This window comes from Pimephales promelas, chromosome 9, assembly GCF_988280905.1.
Source record: "Pimephales promelas chromosome 9, fPimPro1.hap1.1, whole genome shotgun sequence".
Classification (NCBI taxonomy): domain Eukaryota; kingdom Metazoa; phylum Chordata; class Actinopteri; order Cypriniformes; family Leuciscidae; genus Pimephales; species Pimephales promelas.
Genome location: NC_142777.1, coordinates 15,920,430 through 15,940,371, shown reverse-complemented (window position 1 = coordinate 15,940,371; position 19,942 = coordinate 15,920,430). Strand labels below are relative to the sequence as shown.

Below are 19,942 nucleotides of genomic sequence, written 5' to 3'. Positions count from 1 at the left end.
AACTTATTTTACAGAGCAATGATACACTGATATTTTCAAAAAAGACTCAATCAAGGATATTAACTATAAAACTGAAAAAAAGAAACATCCAACTTAACTCATCAGTAAGCTTTGTTTAATAAGAAATAGTAATACCAGCACCCATCTGGGGCTCGTTCTTCGTACGTTGCTTAAAACATCCGAGATCAAATGAGACATTTAAGATGATATCATCGTGCAAACCATGATCCGGCTAATTGGGTTCTTCAAACACACCGGTTGTTTATGATTAGTATCGCTGGATTGAGTTATCTGAGATAACGGTGCGTTCTTGCATTGGTTTAAAAGGGGACATGTATCGATAGCAGAAACAGTGATCAGCAACGCTGCTATTGGCTGTTCAGCATGGCCAAAGAACACGCCCAGTTTTTCTCCCAAGAAGAGCAAGAGCTTTTAAAAGGAAGGTTATGCCGAATTTCAGTCTTTAATTAAAACCCTGGGAACACCAAAGTGTGCAAAAGCCAGGAGAGAGTGCTGGCAAAAGTATAAGACAAATTAAATGCGTCTGTGGTGGCCATGTTAGATGTTTTAATAACTTATTATTATCTTATTTTTATTTTCATAATTACTTTGTTCATTGTAATGTCGAGTCACCACACTATAATAATGGACATGGTGAAAGTGAAGTACAAAAATATTCTACGTAATGGTAATTTTACTAGGCCTTATAGGCCTACTAGTCTCTTTTAAAAAGCCACTGTTAAATAAATTTGCTGCCACTGGTCCCACATCAGGGACCAGTAGCAGCAACACCTTCATCACTGGGAAATGAGATTTACATTATCTTTGTACACTGTGAAATAATGTGTTGCTGCATTAAATGAAGTAGGCCTATAAACCAAATTGGCTGGTTTAGTCATTTCAACTGTTAAATCTTGAGTAGTGATAAATTGCTTTGTCTTGTGAAAGTAAAAACTGATAAATGAAAAGATAAACTTTTGCCATGAGTTATTAATCACATTGCACTGGAGATTCACTGGTTACCAGTTTCTTTTAGAATTAATTTCAAAATTTTGATGTTTGTTTTTAAATCACTTCATGGCCTTGCTCCTAGGTACATGACGGAACTGATTAGGCATTATGCTCCGTCTAGAGCGCTTAGGTCCGCTGACCATTTGCTTTTAGTAGTCCCACGTGTGAAACTAAAATCTAGGGGTGAAAGAGCATTTTCAGTGGCAGGACCGAAGTTGTGGAATAGGTTGCCCTTGTACATCAGGCAGTCCCAATTTTTTTTTTAAATCTAATCTTAAAACTTATTATTACAGTTTGGCATTTGACGCTGTGTGAGAGTTTGTTTTATTTTCTTATTATTTCATTGTATTACTGTCTTTTATTTCTTGAATCTTGGTCATGTTGGTTTGGTCCTTATCGTATAAGTATGTATGTGTACAGCACTTTGTTAAACACTTGTTGTTTTTGAAAAAGTGCTATATAAATAAACTTTGACTTGACTGGGAGAGTGAAGAAAACTTCTCAGATGACTGCTACACTTTCGCTCTGTGCTAAAGGACTTCCCATATCAGTCGCGATCTAATCCTGTTTACATGAAATAAGCCAGCTCGCGAGCAAGTTCAAGCTGACGGACCTGTTGCTATGACAGCAAGTCTTCGAAGAACCAAACGATCCAAGATCATGGCAAATCATCAACAATCAAATCCAGCTAACTCAGTTAGCGACGTACGAAGAACGAGCCCCTGGATACTCACATAAGTCAACAGAGCTTGAACTATTTCATTTGGGAATACACGTAAACAATCCCAAACTGGAATCTTTAAACCTCAAGACATGGAACTTGTTGTATGTGCAGACAACTTTTCAGGTTCTTTTTTTTCACTTTAAACCATTGGAGGTGTTCGCTGTTAATCAATCCAGAAACAAATAATATGTTAGTATCAGCCTCAAACTACAGTATAGCCTCAGGTAATCAAAATTATATCCATTTGATCATAGCCCTGATCATATCAAACATGTTTGATATTTAGGATTTTAAATCGGAATGAGCAAGACTGTGATTACTAGGGGTGTAACGATTCACTCGCAACCGGTTGAAAATCGATAAAAAACGTTCCTTGTTTTGTGTGTGTGTGTTACACTTGAGGGGACAACAGAAAAGGAAATGAATTGTTGAATAAAGTCAAGTGGTTATTTTAGTTAGTTTTTTTTTGCACACAAAAAGTATTCTCACTTGTCACTTGATAACCTTAAGATTGAGCCACTGTAGTCTTTTTGACTATTTTAACAGTGTCTTTAATAACTTTTCTGGGTCGGCAAGTTTCGATCCCTTAGAAGCCTATGGAAGAGTGATCCAGCTCTCATATTTAATTAAAAAATATCTTAATTTGTGTTCCGAAGATGAACAAAAAAAAAAACATGAGGGTGAGTAATTACTGAAAGAATTTTTTCATTTAAGTGTGTGCTGCAACCAGATTTCACAATCGGTTAAGATTTTAAAACTCCTGAAGTGTGAGCCAGTCATAACTTACCCAGAGAACAAAAATAGATGGACACTTCACCTTTCTTTTTTTTTCTTTAAAAAAAAACATATTTAAAGTATAAAGAGTATAAAGATTCTAAGTCAGGAACTGTAGAAACACATGCACTTAAAGGACATATACATATAAAAGCCTATTAAACAGGAACAGACAAAAACAAGCTCCTAATCAAAACAATGAAAATGTGTCCAATGACTCCAGACTATTCGACCTAATCAATCTGAGTTTCTGACTCTGGTTAGCCGAGATACTATATGCCTGTTATTCAAATGACATTGTTAAAAATAGCAAAGGCACCCACACGTTGCATCTGTCTGGACTTCTCCTTCAGGCTTTGAAAGAAAGAGTCTTTTAACATTACTATATTTATACCTCTCTAGGGATTGACAACATTCACTCTCCTCACTCCCATTTCATGCAAAATACTTTTTTTTAAACTCATGTTCAACTTTAAGAGGATCTGAAAGAATGGTATACAGACTGAAAGCTTGACGCTAAACGAGAGGGACCGATTAAAGCACAATGCAGGATAAACATCTTTATATGTACATTAACATATTTCCACAATGCCTATGCAAACAAATCAGAACGGCTGCATGCAAAAACCTCAGCATTGTTGAAGAGATTTATGCAGATTGTCATGTCACGCACACAAAGCTTATTATTTCAAGTCTTGTGTTTGGGCCTTGATAAAAACCACTTTATGACTTCTGAAACTTTACTAAGATGCTTGAATGCCTACGAGATAAATTGCACGATTCAATTTCGGACGAGGATGAACTCTAATGGATTTCATGAAGTGAATATAATGGTGCTACCTGACCGCTCCTGTTTCCAGGTGTCATGGCTTAAAGACCAGCGTGTGAGCCATCGCTCTGTTGCTCAATCACGCCGCCTCTGCAATAAACAGTGGGAGGCCAATTAGAGCATGGAGCTTTCGCTTCAGATGACAGAAGGTGATTCTCCGAGACCCTGATAAGGACGATAATATTATATAATGCATAAATTATCTGGCTCTCAAGTACAACTCTTGAGGGAAAAGAGATCCCTGATTAAAAAGTACACCCTATGTGTTGAGCTGCAGTGTCTAAATATTGAATATGAAATGAATATGACAATTTTATGAAATATCATTATTAATGCTTGCTAATGTATTGCTTATATAGGGTCAATGACTTGACACTCTTTTTTTTTCTGCTAAAATACATCTAAAAATGCAAGTCATACATACAGGGAGGGGTGGGCGGGGGGTGTTGGTCATTATAATTTGGAAATAAAAGCATATTCTGTCCATCAGTAAAAGAAAAACACAAGAGAGTAAAACAAAATGATGTCAGAGACGACCCTGCAGACCTTATTGACTGTCAAGATCAATACATTTCTTAAAATATCAGTTCATTTTGTTGGTATGCCATGTGGTATGACTCCTCAAACTGTTTATACAATATTTGATAAATAAATAATATGACGATTTAAAAATGTAAATAAAATATTACTTGCCGGTTATATAACATCATTTTTTTAAAGAATCAGCACATTGAAAGACATCTATACAATTTTCTTGAAAGGTCTAAAGTCATATGAACACAAACAGAACGTTTATCTAAGGCAAAGCTTGTTCTGATGGGCAGAAGAAGACCAAATAGCTCTATTGATCGCTGACATCAATTCCCATATACATCTCTCTTTTTTTTCTAACTGCCCTTGGTGGTAAACAAACTTTTGTGAAGAAAGACACTACTGGCTCTTCTAGATGATGAACAAATACAGCAGAAAAAAATAAATGTCTGCTAAATGGGGCTATTGTTTCAAACATTAGAACGGTTTCTCTGCAAAGGACAGTGACTGTGGCCCAAGGCATTGAAAACATGTTCCACTGAGGTCAGGGTGTGATGTTTTCTAACGTCAGACACTTCAACAACAGTGAAAGCAAGAAAATGGAAAATCACAGCAACTCAACAGCATCCCATAAGAACTAAAACCCCTTGATTAACTGAGAAGACCGAGAAAGACAAATAAATGTGCTAAATATAATTAAAACACATTACTTGTAATGGATCTGAAGTGTTATTGATCTGAACAAACATGCAGAAAAATTCATATTTACTTCATATTTAAATCTTAAAGCAACTTACAGCGCTTTAATGTTCCACAGACACTAATCAATAATGTTTCAGGCACTTGTCCATATCGCAAAACATTTATATATTTAAAATTTTCGTAAACTTAAACTTTTTGGGGATTTCTTATAACTTTTTTTTACTATAATAATCTGTGACATGTCCCCTTTAAAAACACAAAACTCTGTGCTTTGCAAAAAGTTGCACTGACAGTTAAAGGGTTCACGCAAAAATGATGTCATTAATGACTCACCCTCATGGCGTTCCAAGCAAGTAAGACCGCTCACCTTCAGAACACATTTTAAGATATTTTAGATATAGTTCGAGAGTTTTCCTCCATTGAAAACACATGTACTTGTCCAGAAAGGAAATAAAGTCAAAGTAGTCCATGTGACATCAGTGGTTTAGTTAGAATGTTTTGAAGCATTGCAAATACATTTTGGTCCAAAAATAACAAAAACTACGACTTTATTCAGCATTGTATTGTCTTCTGGTTCTGTTGTCAATCCTCGTTCAGTGCCGCTGATGATGTAAGATGCTGCTACCGCGTTATGCTCAACCGGAAGACAATATAATGCTGAATAAAGTCGTAGTTTTTGTTATTTTTGGCCCAAAATGTATCTTAAACCGTGTTCCGAAGATGAAAGGAGGTCTTACGGCTTGATACGGCATGAGGGTGAGTCATTAATGACATCATTTTCATTTTTGGGCGAACTAACCCTTTAACAGGTTAAACAGTTATAACTTTGAAAATAAAATTTGCTAAAATCCGTAATGCCTGGTTCAGATTAAACGATTTTTGCCTATTTTGGCACGATCCGTTAGACGAAGTGTGTCGTAGGGATTCGTTAATTCGTTAATGTCGGGATGCAAGATTCGATCGTATCATCTCGTTTAGTGTGTCATAGTGGGCGACAACCTACGTCGCGTCTGTGATGCTTTACAACATCACAACAAAAAGTCTAGCATGTTTAATTTTTTTTAACGGTCATCCACGACGGTTCCGTCACATGTATGAGGTTGACCAATAGGAGCACAGAAGCTTTTCCATACACAACTTTCAAAAACGGCGAAAAGACAGAGAGACGATGGTGCTAACTTTAAAACTAAAAGTAAAAATATATAAGAAAACACTATTTTACCTATTTTACAGCCCATACTGTCCTCTTCGAGCAATCCTGAAACGTGTCCATTGTCGGGTTTTCTTTCTTTTTTCACTTTTTTCTGAACACAGGACAGCCAATACAACACTCACCTCTTCATCTATTGTTTGTTTATGTTCGTTTCTGGAAGTCACTCGCTACTAGTTTCGCCTTCTCGATGACATCACGTGCGCCATTAAAGACGACATGCGATGACCGGTCAGGAAGCAACGTGTAGTCTGACGTGTCTTGTCCACATCAAGACAAGACTTTAGGAGTCAAAATCGCATAATCTGACACAGTGACAATCGTAACAGACAAAAAAAAAAATCGTGTAATCTGAACCAGGCATAAGACTGACGCTTTAGGACTAAAGTTGAAGAGCCACTACATACAAAAAAGAAATAATTTTGGGTCTGTAAAATTCTGTATCTGACAACTCATCAGCGTGTTGAAAGTTTGCATGCATGTTAATGACCCTAAATGATAAAAAGTAACAACATTTCAAGAAAAATGACATGGGTTAAAAAGGTATTTCAGACAGCTTAAAAAGCTGATAGCTCATTTTTACCATTTGTAGCCGACAAAATATTTGTCAGTATTTGAACAAGTGGGGAAAAGCTCATGCTCAGGTTTACAGGGTAGTAAGAAAACCAACATAACAAAATATATATCAAAGAAATGTTATTAAAGTCTTGCCTTACACCATTAAAATGACTTGACAAACATCACAAACGTATATAAATTGATGTGTCAAAACACATCAGCGTGTTGAAACTTTAGGCAAAAAATGTCAGGGAGGGGAAAAAAAACAGGCTGAACAACATTTCAGTCAACTCAAAAATCTAAATGGTTCAAATTGACCAGCAACATAACATGAGGGTTATATTGAAAGATGGACACAAAACATCTAGAAGATGTCCAGAGTGTTTTTTGCACATTCAATTTGAGCCTGAAAAACCTTCTAACTGCATAGTAATGCTCACAATAATCAAATAAAACAGCCCCAAATGTTATTTTTATTATATCCTTATCAGTAGCAGCCACAACTGAAAAAAAGTCCCACTTCGGCAGAGTCACGCTGTTGTCCTTTTCAAACAACATTTAAAAGATCAACAGTTTATATTATTCAAAATAGTGCACATCTCAAACTAAGAAGAAAACCTCTCATGGCACTGCTTTTATATGGATGAGATTAAGAATGAAATCCCTTGGCTCTGACACTCACGGTGTGTAATGGAAGTGATGTCGAAATCATCATTGGAGGAAACTACAGCTTTAAAAGGAGGACAGGTCTGCGGGGGAAATACTCCTTAAAGTCAACCAACCACATATGTTCAACGTGCAAGCATGAAATGTGTCCAAGGAACTCATCACATTATTCCACCCACTGATTCGATTTTTTTGGTCTGCTTGGACATACTCTCAAACTAAGGCCAGAAACACTCTTTGCACAAGCATTCAAATGCAAATGCTTGGCCAACGCATTCATGAGAGAAATCTCATCGTGCATAGTAATGTGTTATTGCATAGTACATTTCATGCCAAAAAAACATAAGGGTGCACCACTCATTTCAGGATTTGGTTTGATACACGATACTGATATCACAATATTTTGAACAAAGCCAAATTAGTTAAAAAATATGTTGTAATAATGTTTTTTTTTTTTTGTAAACAGTTAACAAAAAGTTAATTAAAATGTTCAATTTGGGATGACAACAGGGCCATGCTTGATGTCGAGGACTCGCAGAGCTATGAAGCTATGAAGAGTCCTGGTTGTTCCATATTTCTTCCTTTATGGATAATGGGGCTAAATGTTTCTTTGAACCTTCAATACAGCAGAATGTTTTCGTAGTATTCCCCAGATCGTGTCTTGATTCAATCCTGTCTCTGAGCTCTACAGGCGGTTTCTTTGAGCTCATAGCTTGGTTTTTGCTCTGATATGCATTTTCAGCTGCTAGACCTTTTAAAGGTGCCTTTCCAAATCATACCCTTTCAATTGAATTTGCCACAGGTTAACTACACTTAAAGCGTAGTAACATCTATAAGCAAAATCAGTATGCTACTGAGCTTAATTTCAAGTGTCCCAGAAAAGGGTACAAATATCAGCCACTGTAACAATACACTTGTGTTATGTTGGATTTCTGTGTACACCCCTTATGGTTCGGGTCAAATTGACCCTAATTGGATTCAATACAATTCCTCAAAAATCACACTATGAAAACCAACAAAGATTCAGGTTCAAACTGTAAACTTTTAATATCAACATTTTTCAAATATTCCAAAAAATATATATCTGAAGATATGATTTAATGAACATGTGTTTTAACCATTTTTTAAAACTGTTTTGTTTTGACAAAATTTGAAAATGAACAGAAACCAGACATAACAAAAACATACATCAAATACATGTTTTTTATTTATTTATTTGGGTCTGTGAAGCTGCCTTTGAAATACCTAGCTTTTAACCAAACCTTATATGTAGGATTTTCAGACACCAAGAGAGCTTAAAAATGGGAGCTTATTTTACTATCTGTGTCTGTCAAAGATTTTCATTTGTAATTTGCAATTAATTCTGAACACCATTATTTAGCTTTTTTCAAGTTTGGTTAGGGTTAGAGCACTTTTAGATACACTTACACTTTAGAACTGGAGTTGATGCCCTGACATACATAAAATAAATGTTTTTATTTTGTGTCTGTACAGTTGCTTTTGAATAGCTGCCTATGAGGGTCAAACTGACCCGCGAACATCACAAACGTAATAGTAATTTAGTTTGTATATGTCAAAAAACAACAGCATGTTGAAACTTTGCATGCATGTTCATGATGATAAATGAGAGAAAAAGTCACAAAAATATCAAGAAAAAAAAAACAAAGGGTTAATATTATTTCAGGTAGCTTGAAAATATAAATGAAAGGTAATTTTTACCATCTGTGGCTGACACAATATTTTTCTGTATTGAAATAAGTATGGAAAAGCAATTTTTTTTAGCTTCATAAGGTAGTAAAAAAATAAAATAACAAAATATAAACAATAAATGTTATTATTTTGGGTCGGTACAGTTGCATTAGAGCGTTAAAATATGCGGGTCAAATTGACCCGTGAACATCACGAACGTAATAGTAATTTTGTTTGTATATGTCAAAAAACATTTGTTTGCATGCATGTTCATGAGGATAAATGAGAAAAAGTCACAAAATATCAAGAAAAAATATATAGGTTAACCAGTATTTCCAACAACTAGAAAATCTAAACGGGTCAAATTGACCCGCAACATAACACAAGGGTTAAGCAACAATAACGTTTATAGTGGCTTCATAAATTAATTTAGAGTTAAAAACCCTTAAAAAAACTTTTTAAAACTTGAATTTTGGCTGAACTATGGAGTTGCCCTTTAAGCTAAGACTCCTACATTAAAGTTGTTAAGCTAAATTTCAAGTTTCCTGAGAGGATTCTTAGAATCTTTATGGATACGGGCCCTGTAGTTTACTATTGGCTATATCTTTGAGCAGGAAATGAATGCTAGTCAACCAGTAACAGAGAAAGATCACAGGCATCAGGCAGATTTTCTTGCATGGCCGATACCTCTATTAAGAAGGTGTTTCACCATTAATCTTCCATCAGGGGAACAACACGTCCCAGAAGACCTGCATTCATTGGCATACACCTAATTTGCAAACATAAGTTCCAATTTCCTCATTCTTTTTAAAGATTTGCACTTTAATTGGCAGTGGCAAAGACAAATGTGACAAAAAAAAAAGAAACTTTAGAAGGGGAAGAAACATTCATCAAAAAACTAGGCCAATCCATGTCTTGTTTTAAAAATGTGCAATATATATTTTTCTCTAAATGAGGACGAAACAGCTCACAGCTGGAATAAAATCCTAAAACACAGCATTGCACATGGCAGTTGATTTGTTTAAGAAGTCTTGATTACACATGGACATTATGCATAATTTAATCAGACCGGCAGTAAAAACTAGCATAAATCGTCAACTATCTGGATATTTATATCATTAATATATTCAACAAACTGTAATGTTTTAGATTGCAATTTGCAATCCTCACTTGAAAATACAAATGCACAAACTACATCTATGAGACCAACTATTTCACAAGTATAATAGTCTTAATAGTCCAGTGAGTAATTCCTTTCACCAACTAAAAAAGGGCAATCCAGTACATGGGCGGCGCTAGAGATGGGCTAGCAGGTGCTTTAGCACCCCCAAGAAACACCAAAGCACCCCGATAGCACCCCTAAAAATAACATCTGGAATTAATTATTTTCAGGCTGTATTCTATGGAAGCTGCATGGTGAGGAAAAAAGAAAACTCATCTTGTTATTTTGAGATATTTATTTCAATATAATATCTTGTTATTTCGACATAATAACAGGGTTTTTCCTGCACTGAATTTTTGGCGGTTGCCAAAGCAAATTTTTGTCCCGCCAAGCCTTTTTTGAGTGATGTAGAAGAATGACTGCTGCGCTTGAAAGGTCGGAAGACTGTAGTTTCACTGGAGCATTTGGAGATTTTTTTCTCCTGAATTACTGCGGTGTATAAATTGTGCTAAAAAAAAAAAACACATTGCCCTATCTTCTCTAAAAAGCATTCCACCCATTCAGCTGACATAAACTACATTTCACTAAACGAAAATAGACCATAGACTGTAAAAAAAAAAAAAAAATGGACAAAGTATCTATGACGTCACCCATAGACTTTCTGAAGAACAGTTTTGAGGCCGTTTATGGGGGGTATGGGTGGAGCCATCTTGGAGCCAACCCCACCCACCTTCTGGTAGAAAGCCTTTCTTTGAAGTAAATTTTGTTTTGTATAAACTGCATCTTAATTTTAATCAAGTGTTCAATCAATTGGCTGGATATAATAAATAAGAAGCAAATATAGCAGACAATATGATCACAATATGGAGGCGCAGACGTGATTGCATTGCACGTGAACTGGAGCACATCTTAACATAAATTTTGCTCATTTAAATAATAGTGTGTGTGTGTATCGCCTATAAAGAATTGCGCAGCTCCCCGTCAATGATCTAGCACCCCCTCAGCACCTGCGTTCTCTGGCACCGCCCCTGATCCAGGATCAACGTAAAACAAACAGGGATGTCCGTAGATTCTTTGCATTTAAGTCAGAGGGCCAGCCGAGTGTTTCTGCAGTCTGCTAATAAAGGGCTCATCTCAGAGATATTTGCACAAGTGTCATCCCGGTAAAACCTCTGCTTTCATTAATATTCCCACAGTCGTCTGACTGACATTTACATTGTAGGACTACACTAAGATCTTACATTGTCATTTTAATGTAAAACCTACTCTAAAACATTTCAATATGTCAAAGTACACCTCTTCATTTTTGTCTTCAGCAGCACAACAAGTAATGCAGGGAATCTCACAAAACCTGTCAAGAACATGTTCAGCTTAGATTTTACCCCTAAATTCATTAAGTACCATTGAGTTATCTTACACTTCCACTGCACAGATTTTTTTCACCTATATATATATATATATATATATATATATATATATACACACACACACACACACACACAGTCACACACACACACCTGAGAATATATACTTAATCTTATTTATATATATATATATATATATATACACACATATATATTTATATATATATATATATATATATATATATATATATATATACACATATATATGTACACATATATATTTATATGTGACAATAAATCAGTATTTTTCCAAATACACACACTTTTAGACTAAGACCCCTAACAACGTTGTCTAGTGCATCTATGTGAACACATGAGGGAATATGAATGAAATTATTCTATTCGAAATATTAAAACTTACAGACTGATTATTTTGCACTCCTGACATAAATTAAGAAATTAATTTCACAGCAACCTAGTTTTATCATAATAAATATCATTATAATCGTTATAAAAAGTGTGTGGTTTAAATGTGCAGTGAATGTTAAACAACTATAATCTGTGGCCATTGTTGATCTATGTGCGTAAAGGGGGTTAATCATTCTAGAATGATTGGGGTGATTTTGTAGGAGAGTGCATCGGCTGGGCAAATAATAAGAAAGCGAACAAGCAGAGATAAATACAAAAGAACAAAGATACAAATGAAAGAAAAAGAGAGTCTAACAATATTCAGTGATGGAAATTTAATAATCAAATGTAAAATAACACAGCATTTTTTATATTGTATAAATTAAAGATAATTCATCTTTTTTAAAAGTACAAATGTCATTTTCTCTCTGCATTTTGCGGTTTGGCTGCTTTCACTTTAAGATCGAATGCACGAATCCAATTTAATAATATGCATCTCTTTATTTTCCTCAATGGTTTACATTCACATTATAAATGATGTGTTTTTGAGGAGAATACTTAATGAGACAGGCATTTTGACATAATAGTGTCCATTCAAGCACAAATAGACACAGAAGACAACGGTCAGTGGCTGGGGGAGCGATGGGGGGTATAGTAGTTTCTGATAATTGCAAATAATAAAAATTATTATTATTAAAAACATTATAATAAATAACAATACAGTTACACACCTTTGCCAGTAACAATAATAATACAAACAAATATTATATATATATATATATATATATATATAAAAAAAAAATTGGCGGAGAAGTGGTAGGCGGAGTTTCATTTTCAGCGCCTTATACGCTTTTAACAGTTCTGGGACCATCAGACAGTAAAAGAAATGGACAGGGCGACCCCATTGATTTCAACGGAGAAGACTGAAGCCCGATTTTGTATGTATATCACATGTATATAGCGCCGGGTAATTTTTGTTTGATGTTTATTTGATCAGATTTTTTCTTGCCGTAAAGCAATTCGTTACATCGCGAGACCCGATGTCATGCAACACCTCCTGATGCTGCGGCCGGCGAGTGTGTTGCAACTTGCAAGTGTGTTTTTTTTTTCCGTTCACAGGCAATGGAGGGGGGGGGAGGGGGGACGCGCACAACACTGAACCCAAAAAATAGTCATACAACCACTGCAATGAACTCTGAAGTAGGGCTGAACGATTTTGGAAAATAATCTAATTGCGATTTTTTTAACCAATATTGCGATTGCGATTTAATATGTGATTTAAAAAAAAAGTTATTTACCTTCTGTATTAGTCGACAAAGACAAGCAATAAATCATTGTACAGTAGGGATGGGAATCTTTAGATAGCTCATGATCCGATCTACTTTTTTTCTTATTAATTAATCTTAATAACTCTTAAAATATGTATTTAATTACATGTGTAAAAACACATACTTTAAAAAATAAATATAAAAAAACATTTAATTAAACCAATTACATGTTAAGAATTTTAAATAGGCTATATAAAATAATATAGCTTCAAAATATAAAAGCTAAGCTAGTAAAAAAAAGAGAAACAAAAAAAAAACATTACAAGCAATAAACAAAGAGTGGTCTCAGTATTTAAAAGTAGGCTGTCTGAATGTTTTTCATTCAAGAGCTGGAGTGATTTCCCCTCAGTTTGGATACGATAAGTTGCATTCACACTAATGCATATATCTCTTTTGAAATTGTAAATGTGGTTTGTCCTGTTGGCTTAAGATATAACTGACCGTGTTTACATCAATTTCGCGTCATAAAAGCATTTTGACATGCAAGTATACATTTACCAATGAGTCGCTCATGGCCGCATGCACGAGCGCTCTTCACAAAGCACGCGTTAGTATTTTAAAATGAAAGCAGCCTTCTCAGTGATTTTCATGGTTTTAATATATAAGCCAACTGCATTCCAAAAGACATAAATAATGCCTCTGTGAAGCATTTGTAAAGAAAATACCCGCGGGAGAGAACGCGCACTGCAACAGTGTAACGTTATAACATCAAGCAAAGCGGCAAAACCTGTTCAATGAAGCCCGCGAATGTCCTTGTAATTTGGTTCAACCCCGACCTTTATGAAATAACGTTACTATGTTTTGGAAGGTTCGAGCGGTGTCGTGTGTGTGAGTGAGGAAGAGAGAGAGCGAGAAAATAGAAGCAAGCAGATTCAGAACACGGTTCGTTTCTAAAGCACGCGCAGCGTAATCATGCATCTGTGTTTAAAAACTAAGCTCATACTCGATTCTGAAATTCTCTGAATCGATCCAGGATTGTTGAGGAGAGGAGAGAATAAATAACACTATAAACTGTTCTTTTCTGGACGCCAGACCGCGTAGCGTGGCAAGTTGATAGTTTATCTTGCAGACTGCTTTTCTCTCGCGTGTCAAGTGACCAGTGTAATCGCAGCTCTTGCGATTACAAAATCGCGTTTCATCATATCGCGATTTGATCGCAAATGCAATTAATCGTTCAGCCCTACTCTGAAGCTATTCAGTTAAGGTAAAAAAAATGCATAGAGCTGCTTTAACTGCATTTCTCATGATCTGAACAACTGCCACTGTCAACTTCAATCAACAGAAGAAGTAAACCAGTTCTACTAAACACTTACTTACTCATCAACTGAAATGCAGTTGATTTTTTACATAAGCTATATTCCTGTTACTTAGCAGCAAGTTCATGTCTTCTGTCCATCTGACAATTATTTTGAGACTCTTCTAAATTCTTTTCAGGCATGCAAGCTGATTTCAGACTTGCTTTTCTTTTTGTAACTACCTGCATATTTTCTCCTATATTTGTCTGGATTTTGTATGTGATTACTTTTAATGGTCATTAATAAAAATAAACATTTTGACATGTCTTGCTTGAAAAGTCTGCTTGTGCCATCTTCCTAACAATAAATACCCCTTTCTTCAATCCTTCAATGGTTTAAAATGTCCAAATAATTTTTGGGGCCACTTAATTTTACTGATCTGAATTCAAGTAGATCGTGTTAGACTAAATATGCAACACATTCTCATCCTAGGGTGTCATATAGGTGACGGTTTTGACATTGCGTCTAAATACGACGCACATGGCACCCTTTAGCGTCTCATGCTTCGGTTATGGGTAGGTTTAGGTCTGGGGTAGTGTTAGGGTTACACCACTAGGAGGCGCCTTCTGGCCCATATATATCTGCGTCTCATATTGACGCTAAAGGGTGCCATGGTCGTCGGTTGTAGACGCAATGTCAAAAGTGTCACCTATATGAAATCTAGGGATGAGACCGGGCTGAAATATGTCAATCTCACCTTGAAATCATTTTTAAATTTGTACAAATGGAAAATATGTTTTTATTGTTTTGGAATCTAAATAAATGCATGCTTTCATACTTCTACGGAGGCCCCGAAAATATCTTGACAACTCATTAGTGATTCCATCCAGCAATCAAGTCTATTCTGTCTTAAAATGTTAAATTAGGCTGTCAAAATTTCTTCCGAGCTTCTTCTGTGAAATGAGGAACGGCAAATTCATACAATGAATTTGTCAGTGACAGGAGGCTTTTAGTATTAAGCGCACACACACACACCTTCCACTCAATGACCAACCACGGTTCATTGATTACCTTATCAGAGGAACGTCAAAAGGGAAACGCTTGCTCATTCTATTTCTGTGTGAGGAGAGAGAAGTGAGTTGTGTGACACTTTGTGAGTATTTCTGCTTGAAAGAACATTCAAATTACACCTGCTATCTCTCAACAACGCAATACAACATAAACCAACAAAACAAACATAAAAGCCACACAAGTGCTAATGGACGCTCTGCCCTTGAGTAACCAGTGCATCCTTCATGCTCGAACCTTTGAGCTGTCAGTGACCTCATTAAGAGAAGAGCATGTGTGCGTTTAGTGGGTGATGATGGGAAATCAAATGTATCTTTTTTCCCATCCAGCACAGCACCAGTCAATATTTTGCTTCCTGTAAAGAAGTTGTTGCTCTGAATCATATTGCCGTCTTTGAATGTAAACGCTTGAATAGTCCTCATAAGCTGGTAAATGTGAAATAAATCCCTTTATGTGACTGGTATCCAAACCCTCTCACCATTAAACATCTCTTTGTGTGTCATTTTTTGCGGCCTTACAGCATTCAAAGATATATTTAAAAGCCCACAGTAATTTCCTCTCGAACAGCCAAATATCAAACAACAATGAGGAAAACACAATCACTGCTGATCCCCTATTTCCTTTAGTCAAAGACTAGGCAGGATTTACTCGCTGCACAGAGTAAGCAGCAGTGTTAAGAACAGCAAATTCAGGTCTACAAGAACAGACTGAACAGTGCAACAAAAAAATGAAACCCAAAGACTGTTTGCTCTACACTTTCACATTGCATCAGTAAGAGGAATACAATGTCTACAACGCAACTAATAAACCTTATATGAAGTGGTCAGAGCGGCTTAGTATTTGTGTGGAACGGCACAAATCCTTCTCAGACCAGGGCAGGAACATGAAACTGAAACGAAACAAGATGGACAAGAAAGATGCTAGGATAAAACAAAAGAAATGGAATGAATAGGAATTGTTCACCCAAATATGCAAAAATTCGGTTTTCTAAGAAGCTTTCAAGCTTCGAAAAGTATGCAGATGTATCAAAAAAGCGGTTCATATTACTTGTGCACTAAAAAACACGTATTCTGAATTCATGCGAGTATGTGAGAAACAGATCAAAAATGTCTTTATTTACTGACAGCTTTCCCTCAAGTAAGTCAAACCTGCAAAACAATCACTCAAAATGGGTTTTTGAACCATTAAAAAGGACTGACTCCAAAGAAAAGACTTGAAACAAGAAAGCTAAACTGTTAAAGCAGCCAAACTTAAGGATAAGCACACTTTAAAAGATGCCTATAGTGTGAGTAAATTCCGTTAAAATTTTTCTGGATGGTTAAATTAAATTTTATTGATCAAAAGGCATGTGTAATTAATTGCAATCATGAATCGTGTTCAATTTAAAAGCAATTTATTAACAGTTTAACAAAAATTAAATCCTTCATGTTTTTTTGTTTTTTTTATCTTTATTCTAGGGCTGTCAAACGATTAATCGCATCCAAAATAAAAGTTTGTGTTTACATAATATATGTGGGTGCACTGTGTACAATTATTATATATATATATATATATATATATATATATATATAAATACACACACATGCTTGTATGTATATAAAAAATATTTTCATGTATATACTGTATATAGATTTATATATAATTTCTATTATATATAAATATAAATATTATATATATATATATAAATAATATTTTTTTCTTTAATATGCATGCGTGTGTGTATTTATAAATATAAAATAATTATATACAGTGCACCCACATATACAGTATTATGTAAACACAAACTTTTATTTTGGATGTGATTAATCGTGATTAATCGTGTGACAGCCCTAAGTTCTGTCTCAAAATATATGTCATAAAAACAGACCAATCAGGTTGTGAATGAATTCCTATGCCTTTAGGTTTGGTAGTTTTAGGATCGGTGTTAAAATGTCAATGTGAATGCTAAGCGGACCAGGACAATTTATTCTATTTATTCTATTTGGAGCTAAACTCTGCAGGACAGTGGCCCTCAAGGATCAATGTTCCCCACTCCTGGCTAGTAGGGACCCTGTGACCACTATTTGAAATATTTATGAATGCTCGTTTTAAGCGGGAATGCAATTCATTTGCTCATGTTGACACTGATTTGACCAATTGTACTAATGCAAATAATAATAATAATAAATATAGCTGCGAGCAGCGATGACGGGCCCAAGCCAGTGGCACCGCAACCCCTTTAGTTACCTATTTTTTTTTTAAGGGACAAGACAGGATATTACTTGCCTGATCTGATTAGTAAAATAATGTCTGTGTGTGTGAGGCGTGATTGAACAATGGAGACATAAAAACATACTCTGTCCTTTTGTTCACACAGGACATTATTCAAACTGGAATATATATTTGTGTACACTCACAATACAACAAAGCAATACAAAGCAAACAAAATCTCTCTCTCTCTCTCTGCCATCTTTTGAACATTCATCATGTCGCATTGGTTTTAATTTCTTGTCCTCCAACAGTGCCCTAATCTGTTTATTTTTCAGTTACACATTATACACTGATTAAAAGAAAAATCAAATGTGTTTTTATTTTACCCAGAATCAAATTTTTTAAGCTGAGAATAAAGTTAATGTTAGTTCAAATTTTAAGAAAAACAAATATATGATCTGAAATATAGCACATTCATTTTAAATTCATTCAGGTTCAATTACCAAAAATACAATCTTAATTTAATTTAAAGCAAATAGTAAATCTAAAATATATGGGTTGTGTGGCATATTTGTATTGCTTGTTTTTTGTTTTTTTTTTGTTTATTACATTTCATGTTGTGACATTTTCTTCTCCCAGCTACATCAGAGCGCCCAAAGCGTCAACAAGATTCCCCGTACTTTTTGACAAGCGTTCTTGACAGGGCGGCCAGAGCTTCTTTGCCGCTCAAGTCAGCGGTGGTGTGAACGTACAGTAAGGTTTTAGAAGACTTTGAAGTGCACAAATTATGTGAAGTCCACATTTATGATATTTTGTGATTCTTTTCCGTCTTTTTTAAAACTCGAAACGGCACAAGTACACTACTTAAAGTTTCAAAATGATATTTTTCTACAACAGAGAACACTCAATAAACAACATTTAAATTACATCTCTGCTTGCAAGGAGCCACTTACATTTGTGCATCTAAACAACCCAAACTTTGATAAGTTTGCAGGTAAACAGCAGCTCATCAGCTTATTGACAACAAGCCCTATAGCTGTCATTCACTGATACCAGCCAGCGGTTGGGCATATCTCGTGTTGCTAGGTTACAAAGCTTTTCATGTGAATCACTACAGACATGTGATTGGTGTAGTCCTGAAACTCATCCGCTCTGTGCTATTCCACATGGTCCACACTTTTAAAAATACTTTATATAGGAGCAGAGCATAGAGAAAAACAAGACAGGGAACTGTTAAATCATTAATCTATCTACCAAGAGCCCTTTTCTACAAGCACACTTGGTGTGAATTTTTTAGATGATCATAAAGCTTATTTAAAAACAGTTTAAATGCATCACAAGACTTTGCTGTAAACATTCACCCAAACATCATGTTTATCTGTCAGCAGTCATACAGCACAATCCAACTAATTATTTATAATGACTTTCTAATGCACAGCCCTACCGTCAACAAGCAGTGAGGCTAAATCAAGGTAATTAATTAACAAATCTGACCAATATGAAGACTGTAATTTTGATATGGATATTCTATAATATTTCAGGTTAGTTTAGACTGATCTAGAAAACTGTGCTATTAACATTGATATGAAACCCGTGTTAAGTAATGATACATTTCTCCATTAAACAGTTTGTAAATAGAATTATTATTATTATTATTATTAATAATATATATATATATGATTGATATATATTAATGATACAAATAATAGAGAGATTCAAGATCAAGCTATATAGAGCATCTCATTAGATCACACATGTTAAATGTTCCAATAATCACATGTATCAAAGATGTTTATTGCACGTGTGCTAGTTCAGTTCAATTTGCTGCATGATTCAATGAATTAAAACAAAGTCACGTAGAGACACACACAGATACATACATACATAAATACATACTATGAATATCTATATCTATTTCCGTCAACATCCGTGTGTTGATCTGTAACATGAAACTATTTCTAGCTCACAAATCGGTTCTCAACTCATGACAAGTCAAACACCTGTCTCGGTTACTGAACGAATCAATCATAACCGAATCGTTCATTTAAAAGATCCGACTCAAATGAACAATTCGTTTCTAGAAACCGACATCGCTACTCATCAATCAGACAGAGTGCTGTTTACTGATGACGCAACAGCCGGGAGGCGTAAAACTGTTTAGCATGGCACACTGATATCACTTATGTTTACACCAAAAATATAATAATTACTACAATTATTGTGACTTCTCTATAATCATGATGAATAAGAGATCTCCTTTACACAGTTTTATGTCTGTCATTTTTCGTAATAGTGCCGATTAATAGGTGAATTTGAATGTTTTTAAGAGAACGACTAAACTCCCTAAAAACATTAAGAGGCTGTCCATATCACCTAAGTTACATAAAAGTAAAATAACACGTGTGCATCTTGCTTAGACTATCGTGCATTAGTTTCATTAACGTTATACATGACAACACGAGACATGTTTAAAAGTGTTTAAAAGCGCAGTGC

The 19,942-nt window shown here is 35.2% G+C and overlaps 1 protein-coding gene across 3 annotated transcripts in view; it reads right to left on the bottom strand.

Annotated features, from left to right (window-relative positions):
• The window catches only part of enox2 (ecto-NOX disulfide-thiol exchanger 2), a 297,189-nt gene that overhangs the window by 276,894 nt on the left and 353 nt on the right, over window positions 1–19,942 (bottom strand). The gene's annotated exons all lie outside the window — the stretch shown is intronic.